The following is a 19,084-nucleotide window of genomic DNA, read 5'->3' as shown; positions in this document are numbered from 1 at the left end:
CCACCAAATCTGAGGGCCACCCAGGACAGAAAAACTGGAATATTTCCTAAGGAAACTATCCAGTCTCATCGAGGGGTCAAAAGTCCTGTTGTCTAAGAACCAGGGGCCTGGGAAGCACAGGCAAGGACTGCTTCACAGCTGCCCCCACATCCTGAAAGGGGAAACGTCATTTTTTGGTGTATGGCACTAAGAGAGTAGAAGATGAACCTGAGGAAAAGAATCCAATTTAAGGAAAGGAGCCGTGGATCTTGGAACAATTCAGGTTAAAACAGAAATGTCTTCCCTCATGTCTAAGTGAGCAACTTGTCGCAGGGACGGCCAATGAGGAAGCTCCACAGAGCAGGTGGTGCCTACCTGGGGGGGGGGGGTGTCACAGAGGGAACGCAAGGACCAGAGAGACGGCTGGCTGGCCGACGTTTCCCTCTAAGGTTCCTTCTCACTTTGATATTTGTCTCTTTCCATGATTAGAAGATTCACAAGAAAAGAGACATCTGTTTCTCTCTGGGCTTAAAGGTGCCCAAGAAAGGGGAACGTATGACCTTTAACCAAAGCTCTCTCCAGTGCTGAAAGCTTTACTTGATGCTCATAATAAACCTGCCTATATTTTTTGTTTTCCAGGTTATTCAAACCAGAAAGCAAGAATTTTTAAAAAATAGGAAATGATTTATAAAAGAAGAAAAATGAGCAAGACATACCCAAAAAGCAACTTAAGTTTCAGTTCATTTTTCCTTGGACAAAAGAATATTAAAGATTCGACTCGTCTGCTTTTTAAATGAAGAACAGGACTGTAAAACTTTTTGCAAGGAGGGCAATAAATAGAAAAAAAAATGTTCCTTGATTCCATGGTATAGCCAGCGGAGGAGGATAAATAAGGAAATAGGATACATGGAAATGATTAATGAATAATTCATTCTGACTTTAAATTCAGTTTTGACTGCAAAACAAATAAATGGATTACGGGAGATTTGTTAGTCTGGAAGAAGTTAGAGATGACCATGTCAGCTTGAATATTAATGACCAAGCCCAGGAACGTAATGTTGCATTAATAAGCAGTAGAAAGAAATGCCTGCAGCTATTTTTAAGTTGAACAGAAGGTTAAATAAATCCAATTTATTTTTTTTTTAAAGAACAGGAACCTTAGCTTAAAGTTTTGCAGCGTTTCAAATCCCTTCAGCTCTAAAATTAAATGATTCTTTAACGATACCTGGGACAAAATGAGCTAATTAGAAACAAATTTTGTATGAATAACTATCATTCTACAATTAAATCTTATCATCGGCTTTCACTTTTGGTCTGGTCTTATGGGCGGGGTCCTTCTGATGCCTCGCTAGACCTTCTCAGAGATGAGCCAGGTCTTTGGCTCACTGTGTCCACCTTACTGGGAGATGGAAGTATAATTATTAGCGACCACAAACCATCCCAGCCATCCTGGGATACAAAGCAGACACACGATATTCTTAGGCTGTGCTCCAGAGAAGCCCATTAGAGCTCCTTCTGAAATATAATGGAACCTATTTAATTCAGCCGCAGAATTTTCACACCCGCCGAGCTGTGTGAACCTCATGCTATTCTTGGTACCATTTGGGATCAGTCTTGAAAGAACCAGGAACATGTGGTGTTCACCTCGTGGTTTTCAAAAGGAATTATCTACATTCCTCACTCGTGGCTTCCTTCAGGACACCTTCCGGGACCACTCTTCCATCTGAAGCTCCCACGGGACAATAATTCAATTAATTCAACTCCCCGAGGAAGCAGCTTCTTATAAATTTTTAAGAAGTTGGGAAAAAAAAATACACAAGTTGTCATCATCTCCTACTGCACTGGATTCTACAGCAGTGCTGGGACTACAAACCTGCCCGAAAAAACATCTTTACAGCTGTAGGGTCTTAATGCCCATGGTCTCCTGAGAGGATTTGTACATCTTACGTGTTCTTGCGATGGAGAAAATAAAAAGGGAAGGAAGACCCTCAAACTTCCGCAGGGTCAGCTGGGACAAGCAGTGTGGACATGGTATTCCATTTCTCCACCCTAACTGACATCATCCAGAAAAACGTGTCCAAAACAGATTTGCTGCAGGAGAGGAGGGTCAGAGAGAGGAAACATCACCTTTATGAAGGGCAGGAGGGTGAAAGGTTGTTCTTATAGACTGGAAAATCTGATTCTACAAAGAATAACCTAAAGGCAACCAGAGCTTTAGGAAACAAAACAAGCAAGCGACATCGGAGCACTCATCCAAAGGGGAAGCGCTCGGGTCACTGTATTAGTCAAGGTCCCAGCAGGAAACAGATGGCAGGCCCCAGTTGGGTTTACAAAGGTGTGGGTGGCTCGAGGGAAACAACAGAAAATAATGCAAAACCCTGGGCAAGCAATATCCCTCGGGCCTGTGCATGACAAAGGTTGCCTGGCCATCATGCCAACAGCCACTGCAGCCAACTGTGCACCCCGAGGGGACTTGGGATGGAGAAGAGCAGGGTACTGGCCCTAGGGAGCTAAGGTGCATATCAGAGGAATGACTTCAACGAGCCCAGACTCCTGCATCTTCCCATACAGAGAAAAGCACTGAATTCCTTGAGATGTCTGATTTTCTTTAATTACCAGTAATCTTTTGATGTTCCCACCACTGGTTTTTGTTGCTAAACTCCTATATATCCTGGCTCCTCCCTTACGTCTTTGGAGCAGTCCCTCAGCGCTGAGAGGCTGTCTTCCAGGTTTAAGACCTCAGAAAGTCCATCGAATAAAACATAATTCTCAACTTTTAGCGTGTGCTTTTTTCCCCCCTCAGTTGACAGCCGGAAGAGGTGAGAAGAAGGGAGGGGGTAGGGGTCACCAGAACTGGAGACAGAGGGGTATTTGGCTGAGGGATACAGCCAGTCCTCAGCGCCACCACGAAGCGGATGCCAGGGGAGTCAATATTCCCACCACCCCGACCCGAGCCCTCCTTCTCTGATCTGCTGGCACCTCGCATTGTCCAAACCCAACTGGAAAGCAGAGGGCAGGGGAGCTGTGATGTGGAGTACACAGGTCAGCCACTGGGGCACCGCACAGAACAGAAGAGGATGGAAGAGAGGCTCTCTGGGATCAGTGAAGAAATCAAGGGCGGTCTTCGTAAGTGGGTGGTCGTCTAGAAATCTGACAGGCTAATTTCAGCAGAATTCAATCTGAAAATGTGTAATATAGTCACAGATTCACCATTTATGACAGCATTTTTCTTAAGAGCAAAAAGACGAAAGGGGAATGAGCATCTCCGTTTTGGTACTGACGCCCGCTTCTCTGCGATGGGTATTCTTGCGCCCAGGAAGAAGGCGGAAGACCACTCTCTCGTCGGCTGTAAGAAGTTCAAAGAAAGCCCCAAGCCTCCGGAGGAGCCAAGCAATTATATGCAAAACAACTTTTCACCGAAGGATGACACTTCTAAAGTGAACAGCAAAGCAGGTGAGGGTTGCTATGGTAGCCAAAGCAAGGTTTATCTTCATCTTTCACCTTCTGCTTTCAGATGAGACCTAGGGGGCTGGGCAGAGGAGCGGGGAGCTAAGAGAGGCCCTACCCTTGGCGAAAATCCAGCCACGAAGGGTCTGAGTGACTCCAACCTTCTAGTAAGAAAGGCAAGCCAGCCTGGAAGGCTGCCTGGGGAGGGGTGGAGTGTGGAGAGCTGCTCAGAACTCCTTAGGATGCAGAGAAGGCAGGTTACACTCCTTCTAATAAGATGAGCAGACAATCATCAGCTTGAGTGTTAGGTCTTTTTTTAATGTAAATGGAAAGAAATGAGGAAGACGAAGATAAACATCTATCTCAGTGCACAGTAGCCCCTATGCAGCTTTTTCTTCTCAAATATAGCTAAATGTTCATGCCACTTTCACACGGAAAATCTCCCATAACTCCCTAAGATCTAGCAAATTCGATAAAAAGAGTTCTTCCGCCCAGCAAACCCGGACACCCACGAGAAGGTGACGGTCTTCCTGCCCAGATGTATCTCCTCTCGGGTGAGTAGGAAAAAAGAACCACAGACCCCTGCATCAGGCTCCAGTTCTGTCAGTAACGACAGTAATAATACCAGCAGCAACAGGGGAAGGGTGTAGCTCAGTGGCAGAGTGTGTGCCTAGTGTGCACAAGGTCCTGGGTTCAATCCCCAGTACTTCCATCAAAATAAATAAATAAGTAAACCTAATAAGCTACCCCTCAACCCCCTCCCCCACCTAAAAAAAAAAAAAAACCAGCAGTAGCAGTGAGTACCGAGAGCTCCCCTTGTGCTGAGGGCTTTATCTGTATTAACGTGTAGATAGCTGTGAGCCCCTGACCCACTGACTCCAGCTTCTCTCACCTCGGAGCCTTTGTGCGGATCCCCAGCCCCAGCTACTGACATCTTAAAAGCCACACCTGGGGCCACTGTCTTCAGACCCCACTGTGAGCCCCACCAGCCCAAGACGAGATGACCTCCACCATCCCGTGTTTGTACCTCTCACAACACATACTTTGTGGTTCCTCTCCTTGTACTTTCCTGATTCTCACTGAGACAGGACAGGGAGGGCTGGGAACGGACATTCAAGGAATGATACAGCAACTAACACCAAGATGATGGAAGATTTGGCTCCCAGCAGGCCTTGCGGCCCAAGATGGCTGGAGATCTGATTTCCGGTAGACCCTGAGCTTCATAATACGCTCAATGTAATATATTGGCATCCTGAGTGGCACTCCTGTGCCACTCCTGCAGGCGCCAGGACAGTTCAGAGGCTGACCATAAAGGGTCAAAAAGTGGGCGGTGGCCCAATTCCTGGGAATCCCTGCCCCTTCCCCCAAAGTAATTAGAATAATCCTCCCACTAATTAGCATGTAAAGTTGCCGAGCCCATAAAAGCCCCCAACACCTCGTGGCTGCTCTCCCTTCTGAGAGAGACAGGACCGCACTCTGTCTATGGAGTAGGTACCTACTTTTGCTTTAAACTGAGCACCCGACCCCCACACCTTGTGGCTTTTCTCTTGCCTTCTGAAACAGCCTGCACTGTCTACGGAGTATGTATCTTTCTAAATAAATCTACTTTTACTCAACTGTGGCTCGCTCTTGAAATCTTTCCTGCATGAAGGCAAAGACCCACACTTGGTGGGGCATGTCCCGGAGCTCAACCGAGACCTGTGACATAGCCATCCTCTCGCCCCAGATTTTTCCTGTATCATCATCTTCCACTCCAGGTTGAGGGAGGGGGCTGTGTCTTCTCCACGTGGATGACCCCTGATGCTGCTAAATAAGACCTTCCTCCTAGAAGGTAACCTCTGACATTTCTTGAATCGAATGGAATTCAAGTTCTGCATTGGACTCTCAGCTCCCCAGCACACACGCTGACCGTGGGCAAGTTACTTAACTTCTCTGGGTTCAGTGTCCTCACCTCTAAAGTAAGGATAACAGGAGTGCATATATCTTAGCGTGCTGTTTTTAATTTAAGAGCTAACACAATAAGGCATCAAGAACCATCAGGCACATAGCAAGTACTCAATAAATGTTAGCTACTATTAGTACTGCACATCTTAGTTCATGACATAAGATCTCTTCCTCTCTTTCCTAGAGTCATCAGTCTTCTCACACATTGAGAGGCAGAGAAAAAATAAAGTGGGAAGTAAAGCAATATGTGGGCTTTGGCGTTAGTCTGCTGGGTCCGAATCCCAGGACTGCCACTTCCTGGCTGTATGACCTTTGACATGTTACTGAACATCTCTGGGCAGTGTGTGTAACATGGGGGCTGTCATGGTACTGACTTCACAGAGCTGTCGTATAGATTAAAGGAACTCTGAAGCCAGACAGACCCAGGTTCTAATCCCAACAATCCGGTCCCAGTGCTGGCTGACCTTGGTAATCCTCAACCATTTTCCTCGGTGATTTTAGGCATGTTAGTTTTGCTCTCTAAGCCTCGGTTTCCAGAGCTATAAATCAGGATGATGGAGAGGCCCACAAGCGATCGGCCTGGGCACGGGTAAATCCGTCCACAGTCCCGCAGCTGTGATCACTCAGGAGATGGCAGCACTTGCTGACCACTGGCTGGCACTTGTTAATCTCACAGTCATCGCACCTTTATCTCTTTATCTGTTCTCAGATAACTGTTTACTTTCCAAGACAGGTATATTTTGTGTTAGGTCCAGGGTTTGACGTAACTTCGGGACCACGAATAAAAACTTGTCCTTCAGTTTCTCAGCCCGTGAACTTGGCTTTCGAATACGTGTTCCCTGCTGGAGACCTAAGTTTTACTTGCGATTCGCTTTCCTTTCAGAACCATTTTCTGACTTGGATAAAAATGCCATCAGTGTTTTACCAGAGGTTCCGGGGTCCTTCTCAGGAAGGTCCTCCCCCCACCACTGCTCCCCCAACACCAGCAAAGCACCCTCCACTCTGGGAGGGCCGCCCAGCGTCTCTTCTCTGTCTCCTGTCTGCATGTGTGTTGTTCTTGACAACACTTGGCAAAGCAAACCCATTCATTGACGTTTTTACATCTCCTCCCCTACAGGGAGCATTCTTGCTTCTCCCTGTAACGGCCTGTGCCCAGCTTGGCTCCTAGTCCACGGCACTGGCAAGACAAATGCAGTGTGACATCACTAGCCTCTCCCAGTGCCACTGTGATCCTCTCTCACTCCTTCTCTCTCTCTCTCTCTCTCTCTCTCTCTGTGTGTGTCTCTGTTCCTCTCTTTCTCCCATAATGTCACAGAGCCTTGCTCATCTTTAACCATCACTTTCTCAACTGAGTGACTTCCTGAGTCTCAGACCTCCAGTGTCTCCTGCTTGTTAAATCCAGAAGGACGCATGTTCCTGCCCTCCTGTAGCGATCATTGCTGGCGCCACTCACCAGTTCACTCTTGACCTGAAAGCAAGTCACTGCCCTGTCAGCTTCAGGTCACTTAAATCCTTTCCTTCTTTTTAAATCCTTTGGTTAAAGATCTTTTTTCTCTTTCTCCCTCTCTCCTTCCCTCCCTCCCCCTTTCCTTTTCCCTCTCTCCTTCCCTCTTTCAAGCTGACAGTCACAGTTATCTGTTAGGTTCCTGAAGGAGCAAACGCTGACGGGGCTTGTGCACTGCAAACCAGAGCACACCTCCTCCTCTCTAGAAGGAGCTGCCTGTCTGCAACCCATCTGATCAAGGCCCAAGCAGGCCGGTTGTCAGAAAGTCACAATTCAGGATGATCTGTAATTAGTTCCTTATGTCTGGTGCCACAGGTTGTTTACAAGAAAGAGCTGACCCAGATTCTAGCTTCAAAAGAAACAAGTTGAAACCTTTACTGAGGTCCTTCCTGGTCTGCTGCAACTGGGACCAGTTGCTCTTAGGGGTCAACTCACTTCACCTCTCGCCCATCCAACAACTGATCAGGGGCCAGGCTCATGAGCAGAGAGCCTGTGCTGGGACGAAGGTTTCTGGGGAAGACGCATAGAGGGCTGAGGGGGAGAGCCTGAGCCAGCGGGGCAACAATTAGGAGCAGCCAAGTGAGTTTAATCGCTAAGATACGTTTTAAGGACTGGTGATGACCTTTCCTGGCCTTCACGCTGCCTTACTCCAAAGGCCACGCTTGAAATGAAGTGGGAGGAGGATGTACGTGTACCAGCCTTCTACTCGACCAGAAGAGCAGATGGAAACACCTGGAACTTTAATGAACTGAAACCATCACAGTGGACACCATGATAACCAGGGTGGCAGCTTCGCCACCGCGGCCTGCGGGCTCCTGACAGGTACAGCTGGAACAGTGTGAGGGGCCTGCCCGGCGTCCTTCCAACACGACGCTGGAAGCTCTTTACACCAGAGGAGAAAACAAGGGTCCCTTCACCTTCCCGCTCCTCTAACTGATCCCAGCACCATTCCACACGCTTAACTGGAAAATCAGCCCACACAATGGAAGCTCCCTGTTAAGAGGTCAAAGGCCAGTGTTCACCCCTGAATTCCTAAAGCCTGATCCAGGACCAAGCACCGGGCAGTACGAAGGAGGAGAAACAGTATTTCAGGCGAGCTTGTGTTTTCAAGAGACTATTGCTATTGGTCTGGATACAGCTCGCTCATGGTTCCACCTTTCAGATGACGGTGTCTGTCTCATAGCAGATGCTCGAAAATACTTGTTATGTAAATCTAGACGATTCTCTTTTTTCCTTCCCTCCACCAGCTCACTTATTATCTCATCTTCTGCATTTTCTCCATTTCTTAATTTCTTTTTCCTGCTTCCAAACAGAATCTTTTTTTAAGGTTTCTTTTTTTAATATTTTATTCATTATATTATTTTCTTCTGATTGGGGTAGGGGAGGTAATCAGGTTTATTTATTTTTGGAGGAGGTACTGGGGATTGAACCCAGGATCTCATGCATGCTAAGCAGGCGCTCTACCACTTGAGCTACACCCTCCCCCTCCAAACAGAATCTTAATGGTCCTGTCCCTTATAATGTACAGGTACCTCAAATACTAAATGTGAAACATTAGAGAATGTAATAGGTGTGTGGGTATTTAAAAGGGACCAGGGAAGTGCATAATACAAGGAGAAAAGGAGGCAAGTCTAACTGATCACATCAACACGGTCTGCCCTGGGCTTCGACGCCCTGGGCTTCGACGCGGGAAGGGAGACGTTTGTTTGCAACACACACAGCTCAGGCTTTGCTCCCTCCCTCCCGGGGTTGCCACCCCTGTGCACCAGTTGGTACAGACATCCTTCAGAGTACCTACCAGTCTATTAAAATCTGTGTAGTGTGAATGCAGTACAGGGCATTTGTTATTTTATATAGCAATGTCAGGAATGTGTCTGTGATTTTCAAAAAAAGAAGGAAAGGCTGAGTGATGGAGATATTCGGGGGGCAGCGCAGAAAGGACTTACCACGTAGAGACCGGCAGGAGAAGAGCCCGACACTGGCTGAAGGAAGTACGTGGGAAGGAGGGGTAAGAAATGAGTTGAGGGAAAGCAGGAGGCGGGCACACAGGGCGCCTTGCAGACTACAGAGAAGCCTTCCCTTTCTACTCTGAGATGGTAAAGCCACTGGTGGATTCTGAATGGAGGAGTTTCACCAACTGACTTCGGTTTTAAAATAATTTTCTCTGGCTGTTATTTTGAGGAAGAGACCAAGGACAGACGGAGGGGACCAACTAGGAAGCTACTGGCAGTAATTTGGGCAGGAGATGATGATGACAGAGACCAGAGAGGGGGCAGCTGGAACAGTGAGAGGCAACCGGATTCTGGGTATTTTTAATGTACTAGTAGCCTCTGCTGACGGACCGGATACAGAGGAGGGGACGATTTCAAGGATAATACCTTGAACTGTAAGGTTCTGGCCTGAGTACCTAGAAGCTGGAAGTTGTCATTTTGGAGAAGACTATGGGAAGGGCAGGTCTGGAGAGAGAAAATCAAAAGTTCAGTTTAGGACACGTTCAGTTGAAGATTCCTACGATTCATCCTAAGTGATGAGCAGGTGGTGCTATGGGTCCAGAGTTCAGAGGAGGGAGGACGTCACAAACGACACTTAAAGTCGTGGGACTGGAGGTGGGTGTTTAGTGAGAGAAGAGGTCCAAGGTCTGAGCCCAGGACCATACCAGCATTCCAGAGGAATAGCCAAGGTAGCATCTCATGGGCGTGTTGTAAGGATTCAATGAGATCATACATGGAAAGCACTTTAAACAGTACTGGGAACCTTCACCCACAATCAACAACCATGTACACTCACTTTTTACCCTCTACTAGCCCCTTCCTCCACGAGAGCCCCCATCCGACATCCCAGGCACCTGGACCTGGAGGAGTTCTTCATTGTTCAGGACGGAGGCGGATAGAGAGAAGAAAACCTTACCCTCCCCATGAAGGCTACGGATGGCAGAGCTCTCTTACTTACTTTCCAACCTGGAACTCTGAACATTTTCCTACAGTAGCATAAACAATTTCTAAGATCTCTCAAACCAGAAATCCAGTGCTTTATCTCAAGTACATCATGCATATAATAGCCTTTTCGGTTAGCCTGGGAACCCGGCCATAATTTACAATGTTTCCTGAGAAAATACCTTCCAAATTCCAAATAACTCAATAGAAGCCTACATTTTAAAAGCGGCAGATTGCCTCCTTACATAAAAGCACAAATATAAATTTCAAAGATGGATGTATCAGGACTTCCTTTAACAGCAATGTTCTGTAACATACAGCTAGATAGATGGTAGGTGTCCAACCGAGACCCACCAAGTCCAATCAAGAACAGTGATGGTACCTTTGCACCTCCCATGTCAGTTTCATCCTTGTCACATCTCTCTGGGACCCTTCCCACCTCACTTCCCACTGCTCAGCCAGGCAACAAATCGGTGATTGAAATTTTTTAACTCCGAGATAAGCTCCCCATCAAGCTTTATTTCTCCATCATAGTCCTTGTCTCCCTGTACGGTAATTGTGTAAATGCCTTCTTCCCCATTAACTCTGCAAACGCTGGGCCGTATCTATCTTGATCACATTTGTATGTCCAGGGCCCAGCATAGTACCTGGTACCTAGTGGAGACTCACTGCAACTTCTAGAAGGAATGGGGAAATCAAAAATCAAGCTTGGTCCCAGCCCACTCCATGACACCCAATTCTCCTGGAAGGAGGAAAGAACACAGGACTGATCCAAATGGGGCAAACCAGTCCACCCAAGAAGGAGGGCACAGGAGCACTGGGCTTCTTCTGAAGTAGTGAGAGATGGGACCGACCCCCGGAGCAGAGCTACTCGGGGTGGCTCGCGGGAGCCGGAGAGAAGGAAAGCCTCACAAGGCTGCCCCAGAGCCGCCTGAGCGCGCCAAGCTGCAGCCTCAACTCTCCTGATTTCCAGATGGCCTCGCTGTTTTGCTTAAATGACCGATGTAGTTTCCCAGACTCCACCACCCCGATTTCTTCGGAGTCATGTTCAAGGACAGTTTGATTAGTTATCTGTATGTCTGTTTCTATAAATCCTCCTTAAAATGTATAGATACACTTACGTGTTCTGTTCATCTGCAAATTTATAAAACATATCCGTGCTCGCCTCTCTCTTCTTTCACCCTATACGATGTCTTAGGTAGAACGTTTGATTGTCCATGATAATCGATCATGACCCCACTTTAGAGCTCCTCAACAGCAGGGTTTTGCTTGGGGTTTTTTTAACTGAAGTATAGTTGATTTCCAATGTTGTGTTAGTTTCAGGTGCACAGATTGTGATTCAGTTTTATAAATATATATACTGTTCCAGATTCTTTTCCATTATAGGTTATTACAATATATTGAATATAGTTCCCTGTGCTCTACAGTAGGACCCTGTTGTTTATCTGTTTTATACACAGTCGTGTATATTTGTTGATCCCAAACTCCTAATTTATCCCTGCCCCGCTTTACCCCTATGGTAACCATAATTTGTTTTCTATGTCTGTGAGAATAGCAAGGATTATATTACACTTACACACACACACACACACACACACACACCCTCTGTCTCAATACCCAGCATACAGGCACTCAATAAATGTCTAGTGAACTGAATTGTCCAACTGGCTGCCTAGGTTTTTTTTTTTCTTCTCTTCATTCTTTTTAATAATAAACTCTGATTTCTAAATCACCGATTAAATCTCAGGATTCTAATGGGCTGAACTCCGCCAGGCCACAGCTAGGCTCTGAATGCTGGTAACAGGAGGACATAAAGTCCATCGGGGACAGGGCCAGCCGAGGAGACACCCGGCCAGCTGACAGCCTCAGAAGTATTTTCACAGATGAAACCACCTGCTGTTATCCAGAACTGACTTGGAATTTTTCTAACCTGATAATTATCATATCAATCACTGAAATATTTTTATGGTGGATAATGAAAGACGGCTGGTTCCCATTTCAGGTCTGAATCCCTTATTTTGAAGATCCATGAGGATTAAACCATTTTCTTCTGTAATTTCATTCCTAAAGGACACTCTTTACATAACTTATCATAAAAAGAGTGGGGTGGATTGATGAAACAGATAATATTTTCACATTTGAGCATTATATATAAGTTTGTATAGCCCTCCTTAAAATTATGTATTGAGAATCTGCTCTGTGCAAACTACAGAGATGCCTCTTAGATGACTGATTCCGAGTTGGACAGAAAGATCCACTTCTGAGCAGGTGGCTGAGGAAGGGCACTGTGATCACACAGGGACACACAGGCTGGTGATGGAAGGAGCGGGGAGGTGAGAGTCAGAAAAGGTGGGCAGGCAGTGCTGGGGCTGGGGTAGGAAGGGTTCCAGCTGGAAGGGAATCAGGAGACCACCGAGAGCAGGCAGAACCGAAGAACAGACAGTGAGGAGGCAGCAGGCATTCAGAGGAAGGGCGAGAGGGCAGGGATTCCAGGCCCGAGGTCTCATCACCAACAAGGCGCTCGGACACAGTGGACACACTGGGGACTCACAGAGCCTGGTCCAGCCCCCACAGACTGAGGCTCCCGGAGGTGCAAGGTCCTCAGGCTCTTGCTCCCTACTTTGCCCAGATTATGCGCTCAGTAATTACTGATGGAGTGGTCATGGCAGGCCTCTGTGCCACTGGAAGCACGAAAGTATTAAAGAGGAAGAAGGCAAAAGGTGGCCTTGGCTACGGCAAATGCTCAGAAGCATCTCCATGCTCATAGAATCGTCCCCGTTCCCCTCTCCAGCTCCAGAACTTAATGATACAGGGGCTCTATGGGTTTCTGATGGTCTATTTACCAGACGTAACAAGTCAAAAACAGTAAAGCAAGGGCAAAAAGTCTGAGCATTAGTTGACCCTTTTTTAGTATAAAATTATAGGTATAAGCCCTTGAAGGCTCCATTCATAAAAACGATGAAATTGAGTCCGTAACATTTTTGTGTGATGCACAGAGAAGCTAGTATCAAATACTGTTAAAACCATGACTGGGACGTTGTGCTGTACACCAGAAACTACCCACTGTAACTGACCGTACTTCAATTTAAAAAAAAAAGAACAACAAAAAAAGAAGAATGAGAAAACCATGATATAATAAAAATACCTAAAGTTGAAAAAAAAAAAAACCCACCAGATAACTGCTGCCTTGGTTCGAATCCCAGCAGTGCCGTTTATCAGCTGTGTGACCTTGGGCAAGTCATTTAACCACTCTGTGCCTCCGTTTCCCCAACTGTCCAGTGTAGATGAGACTACTGTGCCGGACTAATGGCATGTTACGTGTAAAAGTCTTAAAAGAACACCTTGCACGTAGTAAGAGCTAAGATAAGTGTTACTTATTAATACAGATATTATCTACCAGATGAAAAGAGATTTGTCAGATAACACACTCAGAATCATGGCCAAACATAAAAATAAAGTTAATGATTCCTGTAAAATCAGTGTTCTCCTTTTCTCCCCAAGGTCAGTTGAAGGCTTGGCTGGGATTCAGGATCCATCCATCTTGCCATCCTCGGGATGGAAGGACCCTTTCAGAAAGCAGCACAGTTAAAAATAACCTTGGAGAAAGGAAGGCCACAGTTCTTACATTAAAATGGCTGACTTTAAGCACACAGAAATGTTTCATAAGCTTTTGGTTCAAGATCTTCCTATGCTGTCCTGAAAAGCTACTGAACAACTCTCTCCTTAAAGGTGACGAGAGAAGGCATTTCCATAGCCCCTGCCTAAGAAGAGCCCTGCATTTAAAGATGAGCATGAAAAAATAATAACCACCAGCGGTCATTCTCATTAGTGAATGAGATGCTATATAGCATCTAAGGGTATCTGCAGCAAAGACTAGAATATACAAAGGATGAAAGAGCTGGCAGGAAGGAACATTGGTGACCACTTCGCCCACCCCCTTAATGATGTAAACTGGAAGCCAAGGTCAAAGGAAGTCGGGAAGGCTCCATCTCTCGTGGGGAAATCACAGCCACCCTGACTTCCCTCCGCACACTGCAGTGTTCTCTCTGCACCATTCAGGTCGACAGGGAACAATAACAGTGATGGTGTTAAAAATAACAACAAACACTAATTGGGCACTTTGATGTGTTAGAACTTTTGTACATATTTTACTAAAATAGGGAAACTTTATTAATATTTTCAATAAGAGGAGGACAGTGAATTGGACACAGAAAAAAAAAAGCCCCCTCTTTTAAAGGCTACCCGAGGGTGGCACTGCTCTTAGGTAGCCTTTACCTCCCTGCTTCCCAGACCTTAGCCCATGAGCCGCACTGCACGCCCACATGCTATAAAATGATCCTCTCCTCTCTCTGCATCAAAACTCACTGTCCTCTGTTCCAATGCTCCAAAATCTTACCAGGAATTTGTCAGGAGCAATACTAAAACACTGTCATGTGTTACTTCCTCTCTGAGTGTCTGCATGTAACAGGGCTTTCCTTTTCTTTACCCAAAAGAGTAACTGATGTAGTCCTTTTGGACAGACCCAGCGATCTTTCAAACCAGAAGCCTTTTAAATCCCATTACGTATTCATTATCTTTTCTGCTCACGTGGGTCTGATACTACTTCCCAGCCCGATTCACAAATCTTCAAGGTGGTGATGAGAAAACGATTATAAACCATAGGTGATGGGCAGACATAACCATCAGTCATCAGGGTCAGGACAAGGAGGGACAAAGACTCTAAGGGCACCTTGATTGACAGGGCCCGTCTCAGGAGAACCACAGTGATGCAGAGTTTCTCCCAAGGTCAGGCCAGAACCTTCCCAGACACCACGGACAGGTTGAAAGGAAGTGTCAGTGCCTCATCCTTGAAGAAAGACTCGGGCAGACCAGACCCCAGCTGGGAGGAGAAGCATGTCTTGAGGGGAAATTTTTCATCAGGCGGCGCAGAGGAATTCAGTTTGCTCAGATTTGAAAAATGTATGGCCATTTTTTTTTAGGAAAAAAAAAATCACCCTGCGTCCCCCCAATTTTGACTTAAATGGTTTTCATTATAATGATACTTAAAAACGTGCAAACATAAAGCTCAGTGCTTATAGTTTCAACTCCCCTAAAACCATCAAACTGCAACTAAGTGGTCTGACCAAATACAAATGAAACTTAAAAACCAATCCAATTTAAACTAACAACATGGACTTAATATTCAGATGGTGATGTTTTGCTAAACATAATCCTCCACTCTCATCATGACTCTGGTACAGAAAACGGCAAGGCAGGTGTCTGGAGTACAGACTGCTCCTTCCACCCACCTTGCAGAACGCACCTCCTCCCCCAGGTCTTCATCCACAGCAAAATTAAACACGACTGGACCATCACTTGGCCTTCACTTATGGCAAATTACACAATATGTCCACCAGTTCGTTCCCATAAGCCCACAGCCACTGAAGGAGTATTGGCACCAACTTGAGTGTAAACAAAAAAACCACAAATTCAGGTGCCAGAATGATGTGGCAATAATATCCCTTATAAGACGGTCATCTGATTGATCCAGAATGCACTAATATTATTTCAGATGATCACTGAAAAGAAGCCCACAGAACTTAAACATGACCATACAGCAGTCCCATGCCCCTTCCCTCCAAATGCCTCTAGGAACCCCACTTGGACAAGGAGGGGTGAGGGGAGAGGTAAAGAGACAACTGGGGAGTCCTGGAAGACCTCAGGTGAGTTACTCAACTTCCCTGACCTAGATAAAAGAGGGATAAAACTGGAACCTACCTCCCAGGGCTGCTGGGAGGACTGTGCGTGATAACACGTGGAAGGCACTTAGCCCAGTGCCTGCCGCTTAATAGGCGCTCAATAAACAGCCACAATGATTCCGGCTCGGTTGCTGTATGTCCAAGCTCTGCAAAAAGAGGGAAGCACGCACTTTTGTACCAAAACCAAAGCATTTCAAAAAAATTTGAGTTTGGGTCAGAAGCCTTTAAAAGGTCTGCCTGTGGGAAGCTCAGACACTGCCGCCAATCACACGGGGGCTTTGGTCTAGAATACAGATGTGGCACCAGATCCTAATCTGAGAAGAGGCTTTTTGACACACAAAGTAAAACAGTTCTTATTCTGGTGATTATGTCTAGCATTTCTAGACCATCCTGTATCTGTAAACTGTATGCAACTGCCTGTTAGTTTGGTATGTATTGTAAGGAAGTTTGATTTATTTATAAACACCTTGGCAGCTCATTATTTATTAGAATAGGAAGCTGAAGAAGTAATATCTGGGCTCCAGCAGTCACGGCTCAATTATTACTATTGGTCTCCTGGGGTTCTCTAATAAGTAGCCATAAAAAGTCAATTTGCAGTTAGAAAAAGAAATGTGTATATTTGGCAGCATTTACATTGACATAATTGACAGACAGGACTGACAAACTCTACAATGTAGAAAGAATAAGCTCGTCATGGGTATCAGCATTTTATCTTAAAAATAAAACCATTACCAATGCTAGGATGAGGAAAGAGTACAGGGTTGGCGTGTTTCAGGAAAAGACTAGAATCCTGTAAAGGCTGCATACAAATATCTTAATAAAAAAAAACCCAAAGCAACAAGAGACATCATTTCATTGATGCTTTGGAAAATCACTAAGAGGACTGGCCTGATCAAAAAGGGGGTAATTAATACTGAATAAAAATCATCTGGCCAAGAAAACCATTATCTCAGAGATGATCTCTCTTCCAATTAAACTATGAACCATTTCTACAAGACGTCCTTAAGTCTAGATGACTACTAGGTTCTTTTTTTTTTTTAATGGAGGTACTGGGGATCGAACCCAGGACCTTGTGCATACTAAGCATGTGCTCTACCACTGAGCTATACCCATCACTCTCCTTTTTTTCTTTAATATTAAAAAAATGATCCTTCAGCTAAGTGTTTCTGGTCTCCTGTCTGAATATCACTCCTCTCTTTTGCAGGAGGAAGAACAACTATACCTTTATGTTTGTTTTTCCATTATTTTGGAAGGAAGAAGTATTATTTTAGCTTTTCAAAGCCTAAGGATCACTGAGATGAGAATGTCTGGCAAGAAGAGTAGGGACAGATCCTGAACGCAAAGTCCCTGAACAGATTCAGAGCAAGGATGCTACCATGATCTGGAATCAGTCCTCTGGAAATGGAATAATTCAAGAGAGCTCACGGCTGATGGGGGATAAAGCAGGAAGGCTGCTGTCATGATGAGTTAGAAAATCCACCACATCAGTCTCCCTGGATACACTGAAAACAGCCCCCAAACACCAGTTAGGTAAATGGCTCGAACATTTATTACTCTTTGGACTTTCTTTCCTGTAAGATATGCCCTTGAAATTTACACTGCCATAAAAAGAAAAAAAAAAAAAAAGAACCACCCCAGGATTTGTTTTCATGGATATCCATTAAAGTATTTCAAATTTTGTTCAGATAAAATAACCTTCTCATGGTATCACACCTTGGCTTGAATTGTAAGACAATAGCCAGGTGGGGCGGTGAGGTGTAATGGTTGATCTCAGAGGAAAAGGTTAAATTAAAGGTGAGAAGAAAGACCGAAATCCTGGTTTATGCTTGGTCCTTCTCACCCAAGACAAAGCCTTTGTGATAAGTAGAGTTAAACGTGAGATTTTAAAAGCAATTTGAAAGAATAAAACTAGAAGACTCACTAGGAACCAGTACATGTGGATAGCCCCACACCTTGAGATCCTGAAAGGCCTTTCATGAATAATACAGGGCCCTTTCGACCGGGATGATCCCCATGGCCTCCGGGGAGCCATTCAGTTTAATAAAAATGAGCCTGAAGGAGCAGAGCACCGCAGGCAAAGCCACGTATCTGCCTTCTCCCACAGGGCCACCGCGGCCGGTCCCCTGTCCCTCGTAAGCTATTAATGATTTCACTAGCACATAGCTGAGCCTCCCTAGGGCCAACCTAAATGTCCTGATGTCCTCGGTTTCCAGCTTAATGGAAAGCCTCCAAGAAGTGGTTATGGGCTTGAATCAAAGTAACTGGTACCTAAGGAAGCCGAGGTGGGTGTTCAGGTTTATCATTTATCTCATGCCCACCCGGTACAACCTTCCCAAATCAGTCTGCACATCTCTGGGGGCTGCGCAAACCTTCCCCACCTTCCAGAATGACACCGGAACTCTCAGTGTGGTTGTGAACCAGAATGACAAGGAAATCCCCTCTCCCCATCCGTGATATCTCAGAACCAAACCAAGGTCCAGGGTGTTAGCCAAGAATCCCCATGGATACACACTACTATGTATAAAACAGACGAACAACAAGGACCTACTGTATAGTGAACTATATTCAATATCTTGTAACAACCTATAAAGGAAAAGATTCTGAAAAAGAATATATACATACATGTATGCATAACTGAATCACCTTGCTGTACACCTGAAACTAACACAACATTGTAAATCAACTTGGCTTCAATTAAAAAAAGAGAATCTCCATGGAGTCTCTGTGAGCTGTGGCACTTGGACACAAGGTCAGAAGGGAGTCCTTGAAAATCTGACCAAGCAAATATTTCAATCCAAAGCTTCACCTAAATGTCACCTTGTCAATGCTGAAGTTTAATGGTAAACAACAGCTGTGTGTGGAACAGAAATCACCACGAGATAGAAAAATAAGAAAATAAAGGAAACCGAATAAACACATTTATGATAGTCAGGTGCTGAACATCCTCCCTGACCAAGATTTAACCTTTTCATGAATGGTTGGTTGTACATCATAAAAGATCAAATGAATATCATTAATGGCCACAGCAGGAAAAAATTAACATATTCATGAATGAGTACCTTGCTTTCGCTTGTCAAGGCTGAGACTTTGCTGCTGAACAGATAAAATTTTGTTTGAACTACCACTAATTTATCTGAATTTACCATCCTCTATTTCAAAATTCATATGATGATACCTGTAATCAAATAATTTCTTTCTGGACAAATGATTACATCTCAAAAGAACAGTATAAACTGGCCTTTGATTTGTTCTGGCCAAATGCCATTACTTTATCTTTAATAGCTACAGAAGTCAAAGTAAAAAATAAATTATATTAATTGAGCCTATCTTTCAGATAACTTTCTGGGGGAAAATAATTCAAATTGGCCTTTTACCTCAATAAATTGGTCAGTATGATCAACACAGTTGTTGGTAGCCTACTGGTAAATGCAGAGGCTTTTGGGGGAAAGACTAATTTGATGAGTCATCAAATTAAAATTCTAGAATAATGACCGCTTAAGTGAATTTTAAGAAGATTCCAATTAATTTTTCTAGGGATT

At 45.0% G+C, this 19,084-nt stretch overlaps 1 protein-coding gene, 1 long non-coding RNA gene and 1 other non-coding gene across 3 annotated transcripts in view; 2 read left to right on the top strand and 1 right to left on the bottom strand.

Annotated features, from left to right (window-relative positions):
• The window catches only part of RCAN2 (regulator of calcineurin 2), a 209,289-nt gene that overhangs the window by 181,373 nt on the left and 8,832 nt on the right, over window positions 1-19,084 (bottom strand). The gene's annotated exons all lie outside the window — the stretch shown is intronic.
• On the top strand, window positions 4,065-4,138 carry TRNAT-AGU (transfer RNA threonine (anticodon AGU)). The gene has a single exon. It is a non-coding gene; the product is annotated as a tRNA-Thr (tRNA).
• Window positions 6,656-10,971, top strand: LOC140687586 (uncharacterized). Its single transcript, XR_012061978.1, has 2 exons — window positions 6,656-6,870; window positions 7,190-10,971. It is a non-coding gene; the product is annotated as an uncharacterized lncRNA (long non-coding RNA).

This window comes from Vicugna pacos, chromosome 20 (genome assembly GCF_048564905.1).
Source record: "Vicugna pacos chromosome 20, VicPac4, whole genome shotgun sequence".
In the NCBI taxonomy this organism is placed as follows: domain Eukaryota; kingdom Metazoa; phylum Chordata; class Mammalia; order Artiodactyla; family Camelidae; genus Vicugna; species Vicugna pacos.
This window is presented reverse-complemented; position numbering and strand designations above follow the sequence as displayed.